The following is a 12,121-nucleotide window of genomic DNA, read 5'->3' as shown; positions in this document are numbered from 1 at the left end:
CCGCCTCTCGTGACCACTCCTGTTCATCGTACCAGCCGACGGCTCCGAGGCTTGCCCCCCGAGGCCTTCGCTCTTGACGAAGAGACCCTAGCTGTGGCAACGACACCGCCCGCCCGTACCATGACTGTCCCTTCCACCCCTTCATCCTGTCTCATCCTTCAGACCCCCCGTACCCCTACACCATTTCACGGTGAGCAGTTTGAAGACGCCGAGGACTGGCTAGCTCACTACGAAAGGGTCGCGACGTTTAACGGCTGGGACGACGCTGCGAAAATGCGGAACGTCTACTTCAGCCTTGAAGATGCTATTCGGACATGGTTCGGGAACCGCGAGGCCACATTCTCTACGTGGCCGGCCTTCCGAAGCCAGCCAACAGTGACCGCCGAGAGAATGCCGAGCGTGCCCTAACCTCTCGAGTTCAGCGTCAGAACGAAGTGGTCGTAATGTACGTTGAAGACGTCATGTGCCTTTGCCATCGCGCCGACTCGTCCATGAGTGAGGAGAAGAAGGTGCGGCACCTGATGCACGGCGTCAAAGAACAGCTTTTTTCCGGCCTCGTGCGGAACCCGCCCACCACCGTCGCGGCGTTTCTGGCTGAAGCTGCGACTATGGAGAAACTGCTACAGCAGCGATGCAGCCAGTACGGTTGGCCGCTGAATTCCATCTCCGCACTACCGCCGTCTGACCGAACCGACTACAGTGCCGGGGCAGATATGAGCTCCCTTTGCGACCTCATTCGCACCGTGGTTCGCGAGGAGCTCCAGCAACTTCACGGATCATTTACTCCTGATGCAGCTTCCCTGACCAGCATCATCCGTCGCTTTATCGTCGCTTTGTCAAAAACTTTGCACAGATGGCCAGCCCTGTGACTCTCCTGACTCGAGATGACGCATCATTTTCCTGGGGCGCCGAGCAGCAGATGGCTTTCGACGAGTTACGACGCCGGCTCCAGTCACCCCCCCATCCTGGCACATTTCGACGATAATGCCGACACAGAGTTACACACGGATGCGAGCAACGTCGGCCTTGGTGCCGTTCTAGTTCAGCACCAAGAAGGGGTCGAGAAAGTAATTGCCTACGCCAGCCGTGCACTTTCCCGTGCTGAGTGTAACTATTCCACCACTGAAAAAGAATGTTTGGCGGTAGTATGGGCCGCTGCCGAGTTCCGCCCGTACCTTTATGGCCGACCGTTTCGTGCCATCACTGACCATCACTCCTTGTGTTGGCTGAAAAACTTAAAGGATCCTTGTGGCCGCTTAGCACGTTGGGCATTGCACCTACAGGAGTTCGATTTCGATGTTATTTATAAGTCTGGCCGGAAGCACACCGATGCTGATAGCCTGTCCCGCGCGCCCGTCGGCCTTCCTTCGTCAGATGCCACCGACGACGATAGCTTTCTCGGAGCAGTCACTACGTCCGATCTCGCCTCCAAATAGCGTGGCGACGACGAGCTGCGACTGATTATAGACCATCTTGAAGGTGGGCATCCTACAATATCCCGGTATTTTGCTCGGGGGTTGTCATCGTATTGCCTCCGAAATGGGGTGCTTTATAAGAAGAATTCTACGTCGAGTGCGAAAACATACCTGCTAGTCATACCGGCTGATCTAAGGCACGACATCCTCCTGTCCTGCCACGATGAACCAACTTCAGGGCATCTTGGCTTTACACGCACCCTAAACCGAGTTCGGCAGAACTATTACTGGCCACATCTTTCTCCGAGCGTTAAACGTTACGTACAGACTTGTCGACAATGCCAGCGGCGAAAAAAACCCACGCTCAAGCCATCTGGTATGTTACAATCTACTGAACTACCCCTCACACCCTTCGAGCAAGTGGGCATGGACCTTTTAGGCCCATTTCCTTTATCCTCGAACGGACACAAGTGGATCGTAGCCGCCACAAACTACTTAACACGCTACGCCGAAACGAAGGCCCTTGCCCTAGGTACTGCCGGCGAAGTTGCTCGATTTTTTATGAACGACATTGTGCTCAGACACGGTGCACCGTCGACCATCATTACTGACCGAGGAAAGGCGTTTACAGCTCGGCTACTGCGGGACGCCTTAACTCTCAGCCATACCGAGCATCGCACAACAACAGCGTATCACCCTCGGACAAATGGATTAACGGAACGACTAAACAAAACTTTGGCGCACATGATCTCAATGTACATCGACGTCGAACATAAAATGTGGGACGAGATCATGCCGTATGTCACCTTCGCCTACAATATGGCGCCGCAGGAAACCACGAAGTTTACGCCGTTCCGTCTCGTATATGGCAGAGAGGCCCGCACGATGTTGGACGCGATGCTCCCGTGCGGGGAAGAAGCGGTCGAACCCGATGCCGCCCATTTCACAGAACAGACCGAGCAAGCCCGTCAGCTGGCCCGCTTGCACATCAAGGAGCAGCATGCCACCGACGCTCGACACTATAACCTCCCGCACAGGGAAGTCCACTACGAACCAGGGGACCAAGTGCGGGTGTGGACCCCCGTGCGCCACAAAGGCTTGAGCGAGAAACTACTCCACCGCTATTTCGGACCCTATAAAGTCCTGCGCCGCTTAAGCAACGTTAATTACGAAGTCATTCCAGATGTAACTGTGACCGTCAGTGTTCGACGCCAGCGGCCTGAAATTGTGCATGTGGTGCGCTTAAAGCCATACTTTTCGCGTGACTGAGCGCTTCCTGCAAGTGAAACCTTGCGTTATTGTACAGTTCACCTCACGCCTAATTTTTTTTTCTCCTCTCACCTTGTCATCGGGACGATGTTTTCTTTCACAGGGGGGAATAATGCCACGTGCCTAGCGCCGCGCGACAGCCTTGTTTGGTGCCGACGACTACGAAGCGGTTGTTGTTGGCACGAGCGGTGCGCTGGTGCTAGACTCTGTGACTCTGTGATCGGAACGACAAGCCGACCTTATTCTCTGGTCCTCGGCAACGTGTACCTTCACGGCTCCCTGTGACTTCAGTCGTGACAATATATATATATATATATATATATATATATATATATATATATATATATTGAATGTGGATTTATTATTTGATTGGAATTTCTAGCGCTGGCAATAATTCGGGCACAGCTGGATCGGAATACCAGCCGCAGGGCACAGCTTCAGCGCGAGAGAGATGGGCGCCGGAGACCAGCGATAGTGATGGCGCTGCCGCAGCGTTGTTTCTTCTTCGCCTTCTTTACATTTCCCCCGCGTGAAGAAGTTGCCATCCTGGCGACTCACGGAGAAGAGGCAACCAGAGGGTTATAATAGGGCTTGAGGCGGCTAACATGGACAACCTCACGGCCGCGGCGGCGGTGGTCGGAAGAAGGGGTGACTGGCTCGATGATGTAGTTAACAGGGGATGTGCGTTCGAAGACGCGATAAGGTCCGTGGTATTTCGTTTCTAGTTTGCAGGAGGCAGGAACGCATAGCCAAACGAAGCTGTCGGCCAGGAACGTCGGAGCAGGGGTATCGCTATCATGCTGATCTTTGCGATAGCCTTGAGTGTTGGAGGTAAACGTGCGAGCTAGCTGACGGCATTCTTCAGCCTTCTGTACAATATCGGACAAAGCATTGTACTCAGATGCCTCTGGATGGTATGGCAAAATTGTGTACAGAGTACAAGATGGTTCACGGCCGTATAGGTGAAAGAATGGCGAAAAACCAGTTGTTGCTTGGGTGGCAGTGCTGTGCGCGAATGTTACGAATGGTAGTACCTGGTCCCAGTTGGAGCTCCCAAATTCAGACGTAACATAATTTGCTAGCATGTCCCCAAGCATACGGTTGAAACGCTCCGTGAGGCCGTTGGTTTGCGGGTGGTACGCGGTGGTAGCCCGATGTATCGATATGCAAGACGACAGGAGCTCTTGGACTACTTCGGAAAGAAAGACACGACCTCTATCACTCAGTAGTTCGCGAGGGGCGCCGTATCAAAGAATGAAGTGGTGCAGAAGAAAATGGGCTACCTCTCGGGCTGTCGCCGCGGGAAGTGCAACAGTCTCCGCATAACGGGTCAGGTGGTCGACTGCGGCGATGACCCATCGATTATCGGCGGCACTGCATGGTAGCGGACCATAGAGGTCGATTCCCACGCGATCAAACGGTCGAGCTTGACACGGTAAAGGCTGGAGAGGGCCAGCGGGTGGCGAGAAATCTTGTGTTGTTGACAGGCGGTACAAGAGCGGATGTAACGACGTACGAAATTGTACATTCCCCGCCAGTAATACGTCTGACGAATTCGATCATAGGTTTTCAGGACGCCGGCATGAGCGCTTTGCGGGTCAGTGTGATGGTGGGCACGAACCTCGGAGCGGAGGTGGCGCGTAGTGACAAGAAGCCATTTTCTGCCATCTGAGTTGTAGTTCTTTTGGTAGAGCAGGCTGTCCCGAATGGTAAAATGGGAGGCCTGTCGGCGGACTGCCCGAGGATGCATAGCCGCGGAAGTAGTGCCAAGGACATCTAGCAGATTAGAAACCCAAGGATCTTGTCGATGCTCGAAAGGCATTTCGTCAATGGTGAGTGCTGACAAGGAGGCTTGAGGAGGGGATGATGAGTTAGGCGAACGCACCGGTGATCGAGAAAGAGCATCGGCGTCAGAGTGCTTGCGGCCAGAGCGGTACACTACACGGATGTCGTATTCCTGAAGCCTGATAGTCCAGCGCCAGAGACAGCCAGACGGATCCTTGAGAGACGCGAGCCAGCAGAGAGCGTGATGATCTGTAACTACAGAGAAGGAGTGGCCGTATAAGTAAGGGCGGAACTTCGTTATAGCCCACACGATTGCTAAGCACTCCTTTTCGGTAATGGAGTAGTTGTTCTCGGCTTTATTAAGAGCACGGCTTGCGTAAGCGACAACGTATTCGAAGAAGCCAGGCTTGCGCTCGGCGAGGACGGCGCCGAGGCCGACACCACTGGCATCGGTGGGAAGTTCTGTAGATGCAGTAGGGTCGGATTGGCGGTGACGTCCGAACATTATATACAGAACAGAACATACATATATATATATATATATATATATATATATATATATATATATATATATATATATATATATATATATATATATATATATATATATATATATATATATATATGTGTGTGTGTGTGTGTGTGTGTGTGTGTGGAGAGAGAGAGAGAGTTAAAGGAGCTGACAGTCGACGAGTGTAAGGCAAACGTTGGCGATTTTTTTTATGTTTGGTTGATGGTATTTGACAAGAATAATTAGTCATATGGTGATTACCGGGTGAAAGAAGAATGAAAAGCGGAAGCAAAACATCGGCGTGTTGTTTTTCCTTCCGCTTTTCATTTAATATTCTTGAACCCGATAATCACCATAAGGCTAATTGTTGTCAATCACCAACAACCAAACCTTAAAAAAATCCCCAACGTTTGCCTTACACTTGTATACTGTCAGCTCCGTTTCTCCTGGCTTTTCTCCTCCAACAAAGCAGCAGCGACACTCCGCACAAGACCCGACAAACAACCTTTCTAACTCTCCGCCTAAGCCGACGCAATGTAACAAGAAGATCAGGGAAAGGCAGCAAAGCAGAAGCACCGAACAAGATATCACAAGCCTACTGATTCCGATGCTGTTTGCCGCGATCAAGGCACTTGTCCGCGCTAGCCCTTCGTCACAAGGACTCCCAGAAGTAGAAGCTGTTCTAGCAATGGAGCCAATGCTGTCGGTCCCTTACGCTCCGCAGGGGCGTAATATCACACATCTATAACCACGGCTTCGACAAGAAGAGCTTCACCACAGCTAACCATTCATGCATCTATTGCACATGCACCATTTTCCAGTGGAACGCTCGTGGTTTACGCTCGAAACTCTCTGGTTTTCGGCAGCTTGTGCGAGCGTGCCACTTCCCTTTCATAATCATCTCTGAATCGCGCGTGGAGGAAACTTTTAGACTACCCGGATACTAGTTTCATCATTCACAACGATTAGATGATGTTAGCAGATTGCTGATAGGCTTTCGCAAGGATATCCCGGCCTCCTTGGTTGAAGTTCCGCCTCACAAGGATAACGAATATGTGTGCGCCATAACAGTAGACAAGAGTACACTCTTATTGGAGTATATCTTGAACCAGGCAGGCCATTCGATGCTTCGAGGCTTGAAAATTTGATAACAAGGACGCCCGCTCCACATATTATTTGCGGAGACTTCAACGCTCACAATGAAATTTGGGGAAGCTCACGTACATGTGCCCGAGGTGCCAAGCTTACAGAATCTCTGGCAAAACATTTAATTTAACCGCTAAATGACGGCAGCATAACCTATCTCCGAGGCCTGACGACTTCCAGCAGCATTGACGTGACCTTTGTGATAAGTTCAGCTGCCCACAACTTTGGCTGGCGCACAGATCTGGAAACACGTGGAAGTGACCATTACCCTATTTTCATATCGGCTGCCAGTGCGCAGATGGCATCAAAGAAATGTCTTATAAAATCTACAGACTGGGATATGTACAAAGATGCTGAACGCTGAGGAATTACTGCCGCAACCCGGCATGAGGAACTAATATCGACAATTGCTTAATGCCTGAGAGAAAGCACGCGAATCACAACTAAAAGTGATAGCTTACCCTAAAATGATAAGACATTTCAAAGGCTATGCGCTATTCGCAGACGAGCTGAAAGGAAAGCTAAGCGCACAAAAAAACCTTGAAGACCTTAGTGCCTGCCGACGCACACAACGTCACATTCGACGCTACCTGGATAAGCTAAGTCGGCAAAGATGGCGTGACTTTTGTTCTACACTGGACGTGCGCTAATCAGTAGCCAAAATTTGGCGGATAGTTCGCGGTATGCGCACGCCCCTCCAACAGCTTTACCCTTTAACAGCACTATCTCTGCATGAACGAAAATCCATTAAAGAAGTCTCAGAAGAATACTGCAGACGACTGTCCGCAGGGTCAGTGACTTCCACACATTCCACAGATGGTTTGTCCAACATCCCCCCGGCGGCAGTGTCAGCGATGGACCTACCTTTCACTATTGAGGAGTTAACCACAGCTATCGCCGAATTAAACAGACGGACGTCTCCGGGCCATGATGAAGTGACCTATGACCCAATCGTAATGTTACCTCACAATTCCCGCCTTCGACTCCTGGAATACTACAATTCATCCTGGATGTCTGGTGAAGTCCTAACGGAATGGAAGTTGGCGAAAATTGTGCCCGTTTTAAAACCTTCTAAACAGCCAACAAGTTATGCATCCTTCCGACCCATCGCCCTACTGAGCTGCGTCGGTAAGCTTATGGAGCGAATGATCTTCAAACGTGTCACCTGGTTCCTCGAGAACAGAAATGAATACCCTCAAGAAATGAACGGGTTTCGCCAGAATATGTCTGCGGCTGATAATGTTATTTCCCTTGTCTCATCACTTGAAGAGTACCTTCATGTTGGATATATCCCGACAGCCGTTTTCCTTGACATCAAGGCTGCTTTTGACTCTGAATTTCATCATGCAATTCTCGCAGCCTTGGTCTCGGAGGAAAGCTTTACAACTGGATTGGACACTATTCAAGGCGGATGTAAATTGGTGGCGAAGGCTGGGCCCAAAAACGGTCTAGCGCGACAGCAGCACAGCCACTTTGGGGGGGCCAAAACACTAGATAATGAAATTCAAAAGCACAAATAAAAACGCCATAAAACAACGTAAATAAATAAATATTTTAATGCCATGTTTTATAAAATAGGTAAACTATTTCAGCAAAACATTACGCCGCCTTTTAAATTTTTTCAACGTTTTTGTTACGCCCCCTGTTGTTGAGTGTGCGGTGCATTTGCAGCTTGACTTTGCAGGCCTTAGTTTCGGCACCCGGCCACAGTGGCCGCGGGAGCTCACGAAGCGGTTTCTTATCGCCAGCTGTCTGCAATAGCGCGCCTGGTAAAGCTTATAAATTTAGCTCGCCGGTCTCGAAATGCCCCTTCTGCGAAGTTTTCGTCGTCCTTTCGCGTCGCTTCTCTGTCACCGTTTTATAAAATTTGCACCCCGCCGCACCGCTGCGGCAGTTTTCTCGGTTTTGTCGTTTCCTTCGACGTGCGGCCAGTGCGAAGTCTTTTTACGTCTCTGCACGCTTCGCGCTGTTCTTTTGAAGCGCTTTATTTCACGATGAGCTTGCGGCGTGTGAAGAAACGATGCTCCGTGGCACATTGCGACAGCATGGACAGTACCGTCGGTGTCAAGCTACACCGCTTCCCACTGGACTTTCACAGGTGAGCTCTTGTCAGTGTCGTCTGCTACAAGGCGTCTGCTCTAGGTATGCTCCGAATGCTTTCGTTGGGCTGTTCGCTTCTGTTTCTGTAACCAGTTCGTGCGCACGTGGCTTCATTCTTTCGGGGATATTTGGATACAGGGCACACACTTTAAGTGCTGCGCTGTGCGAAAGAGGCCCACTATTTGTCTGATTTATGGTGAGTTTCATGCAGCCGGCTATCACCAGCGTTAACTTGATACCGGGCTCTCAGGAGCAACCACGCGCATGCCACTGACCGGAAGGCCAATTTAAAACCAATTGTGCTGCCTGACAAGTCTGAGCACAACACTGTTTAGTTTTCCAACACCGCGAAGCCAATTTGACCTTCGCAACTGGTAGTATCGAAATTCAGCCACGTGTATATGCGCGGCCTTGAGGGTGCTTTAACTGAATTCACTCAGCGGGAGTTACTGCGTGTATTGTTATTGCTATTCTGCATATGCATGACCGCGTTAGGGTAACTTGAAACGCACTTCATTCTCGTCAATCTTAACCATAGAAAAGTATAGCTACCCGCATGACATGAGGACGAGCATACGTAACCGCACTCTTAGGCGCTGAGAGCTTGGGGCGAGCATTTACTACCATAGTTCAGATATAATGGAAGTATATTGTACTGCAGTTAGCATTGACAGGAATAATGATGCATTGGCGTTTGGAGTATGCAGTATTCCTTACGGCGCAATTGTGAATAACGTGCACGTTGCATCACGTCCAGGTGCCGAGCGTGGGTGCAATTCTACCACAACGTCAGCCTGGAGAAGAAGACCATGGCAGCTGCGAAGCTTGCGGGTTTGTTCCAAGCACTTCGAACCGTCTACGTATCTGTCGTCACAAAGGCTGGGACCAGTGTTGATGCGCCTACTTATGTCATGTTTGCCTCAATTTAATCTGTCTTATCACTGTCTTCTATGCTTTTCAATTTCCTACGTGGCAACGTTCGTGGAACTGCAGGGCTTTTTTTCTATCCGCACTTTGACCATTGGATGAATAGCCAGCTTAAAGAAACTACAGCTTAAGAAACTACCTGCCACCTGGAGAAGGTGGCAGGTAGGTATGAGGCGCCAGTTGTGTTTTCTGCGCCAAACAAACTGGGCGGGTTGTGTGCATTAATAGGGAGGAGAAAGAAAGGACAATGCGATAAGAAGCATGTAAAGAGTTTTATTGTATTTGTGATGGCTGTGATTTGCGAGATTCCACTGGCGTGCGGTAAAGAATATATAGGGCAGACTGCAAGATGTTTCAATTACAGAATAAGGGATCATTAGAAGTCCATAGAAAATGGGAAGGGGTCATATTTACCCCTGCACTGTTAGAAGTGCAAGTGTGAGCCACTGTTTAGCAGGCTTAATATTTTAGGGAAGAGTCGGGATAAGATGGCGCGCAAACTTTTAGAGGCGTTCTGGATACAGAAGAAAGAAGACTGATGTATTAGTGAAGCCTCCCTGAGTTTATGTAGAAAAGAATTTACTTTTATTGAGAAATCTTCTGGAGTAATGGAAAGAATCGAATTTATTATCGGGCCTAAAGCTGTTATAATTAGACACCTATTATGTATTGTGGCAATGTTTGTTTATTGATCATTTTTACCTCAAGTACATGTACTTCTCATTCCCATGTACTTCGTTGCTTCGTAGACATGTTGGCAGGTTACAGTTTTGTCATTACATAGGGACTTCACAAGTGATGTCTTTTGGATGGACATGTCCTACTGCACATGTGTGGTAGTTGGTTGTTAGTGTGTGACTATGTGACTATGTGGTGGACGTTGTGACTGTGCAGCGTGGTATATTAGCTGCTGGGCAAAGCAGAGGTGTGTGGAGATGTACGTGAGTGTAGAATTGGCGACTGTCATGCTTCGACGATGTTTATGCTCCGCGGGGAAGAAAGTGCCACTATCTTCTTGGAAAAGAAGAGGATGATGAGATGTACTTGGGTATAGAAGAAGAGGAGTGGTGAAGAAGAAATGTGTTCAGATCCATATTAGAGTTGGTAGTGTGCGTGTGTGTTGTGTCTTTTCGCTTGTGTTTGTTGCGCCACATTTCTGGGTATTATACAGCATACCTCAAAGCTGATGTCCCTTTAAATCGCCCACGCCCATATACCATATGAAGATGAAAATTAGTTACAGCTATAGCATTAGCTTAATGCTGGTTATTTGCCATATGCAAAAATATATGCGGAGAATTTAAAATAATGAAAATACCTTTATTTTCCAAGCATTAAAAGAATGTTAATGCAGCGGCGTTTATAAATAAAACTCAACCATACTTGAATCATTTGGCCCTGCAACTTATATGCGCACGTGGCGATAATTTATCGATGTGCTCGGTATATCATCATGATGGCGTCAGCACCGTTTAATTTGTGAAGTTCCTTATGGCTTGCAGGAGCGATCTAGAGCGCATTAGAATTTGAATTTTATGTCAGCATCACGTATACAAGTACGCTTATAACTGTTCAAAAGCATTCTTGACAGCGGTGCACCAAAACTGCAGCATTGGTACGGCTTCTTGCTGAGCGCCAAAAAAATTAACATGAATGTTGAACTGAACCTCATAAATAAGGCAATATGTTAACTGTGTGAGAGCAAGTAAACATGCAGCGATATAAACATGAGGTCAGAATATCTCTGGCGATATTTTTTGGATCCCATATGCTATTAAACTGCAGCTGCCATACAGGCGCAGCCGCAGATATACCGCAGGTCTGCAGTTCCCAAGGAAACGGCGGCACAGCGACGCGCAGTTTGAGAGGCTAAAGAGAAAAATAAAGGGCTGTGCTTACGTCGGCTTAAGAGCGGCAATGCGAAGGCCACCTATACAAGATTATTATCTCCTCTTCATTGCCGTTGCCATGCCGACTATCATCAGCATCATAGTTATTGCTTCTGTGATCATTATCAAATAAATGCAGCTTCAATGTTGTCGATACTATCATAATCATCACTAACTCCATCGTAATTTTCATCATGCTGTTATTATTATCACTATCACTAACAGCGTCATCATTGTCATCGCTGTTATTACCCTAACCCCAGAAAAGGAGTATTACGACTGGTTTCGAACGAGCTCGGCGTGATGCAGTGATTAGAGCTGCGGGAGAGGGACCGGATGGATACTGGTGCGACTCGAACTCGCACCTAGCCGGTAAATTACATGTGAATTTGAAAGATCAGTTCCTGCAGGCATTTCCTGCCTAAAAAAGTTTGAGCACATTTTCGCAGCTGATAAGCAAAGAAAGGATTTCGAATTAAAATATGGTCTTAGGGCTATGCATGGGAAGTGAAAAAGTATGCATGCGATGAATCTCTTAAAACACTTTTGGTGCTGGGTCATTTTCCACTTTATGAAGCGGAGCCCTGGAAAGAGTTGGTTGTTGTAAACATCGGTGGAATCGAGATATCCTGGCATGCGGCGTTACGAGATGAGGTCGAAATTTCGTAGCCTGCATTGTGTCCCGCATACGCGCTCAGCGCATAAGGCGATGCATTAAACGGACATATTGACACACCTGAATTAGTGAAAAAAAAAGATGTGATATCTTACTTACTCGGCTCCTCCCATATAAGCCAAATGGGCAGATAGTTTCGCAGTTTTCACATATGCGAATAATGCTAGAGTTTGCTCCAACAGCAAATTTGGTCAAGAATTGTTTTTTTGCGTTGCGTGAAAGTACTGGTGGTATATGTGGATTTTGAATTAATAAATATAAAATTAGTTTTAAAAATTACTTTTCATAATACTTCACCGCAGTCAGTGCTTCGTGCGCAGGCCTTTGCTGATATTTATTGCCTTCCTTTGAGAGCCTATTTACGGAATACAAGAAGCTGCTCGTTTCATCGCCCCAACAGCTG

General features: G+C 48.3%; 1 long non-coding RNA gene across 1 annotated transcript; it reads left to right on the top strand.

The window, feature by feature from the left end:
- The first annotated feature begins 7,843 nt into the window (after positions 1-7,843).
- LOC146194876 (uncharacterized) lies at positions 7,844-11,840 on the top strand. Its single transcript, XR_014705502.1, has 2 exons — positions 7,844-8,224; positions 8,984-11,840. It is a non-coding gene; the product is annotated as an uncharacterized LOC146194876 (long non-coding RNA).
- The last annotated feature ends 281 nt before the right edge of the window (positions 11,841-12,121 follow it).

Source organism: Amblyomma maculatum, chromosome 3 (assembly GCF_055883805.1).
Source record: "Amblyomma maculatum isolate TAMU_Amacu chromosome 3, ASM5588380v1, whole genome shotgun sequence".
In the NCBI taxonomy this organism is placed as follows: domain Eukaryota; kingdom Metazoa; phylum Arthropoda; class Arachnida; order Ixodida; family Ixodidae; genus Amblyomma; species Amblyomma maculatum.
This window is presented reverse-complemented; position numbering and strand designations above follow the sequence as displayed.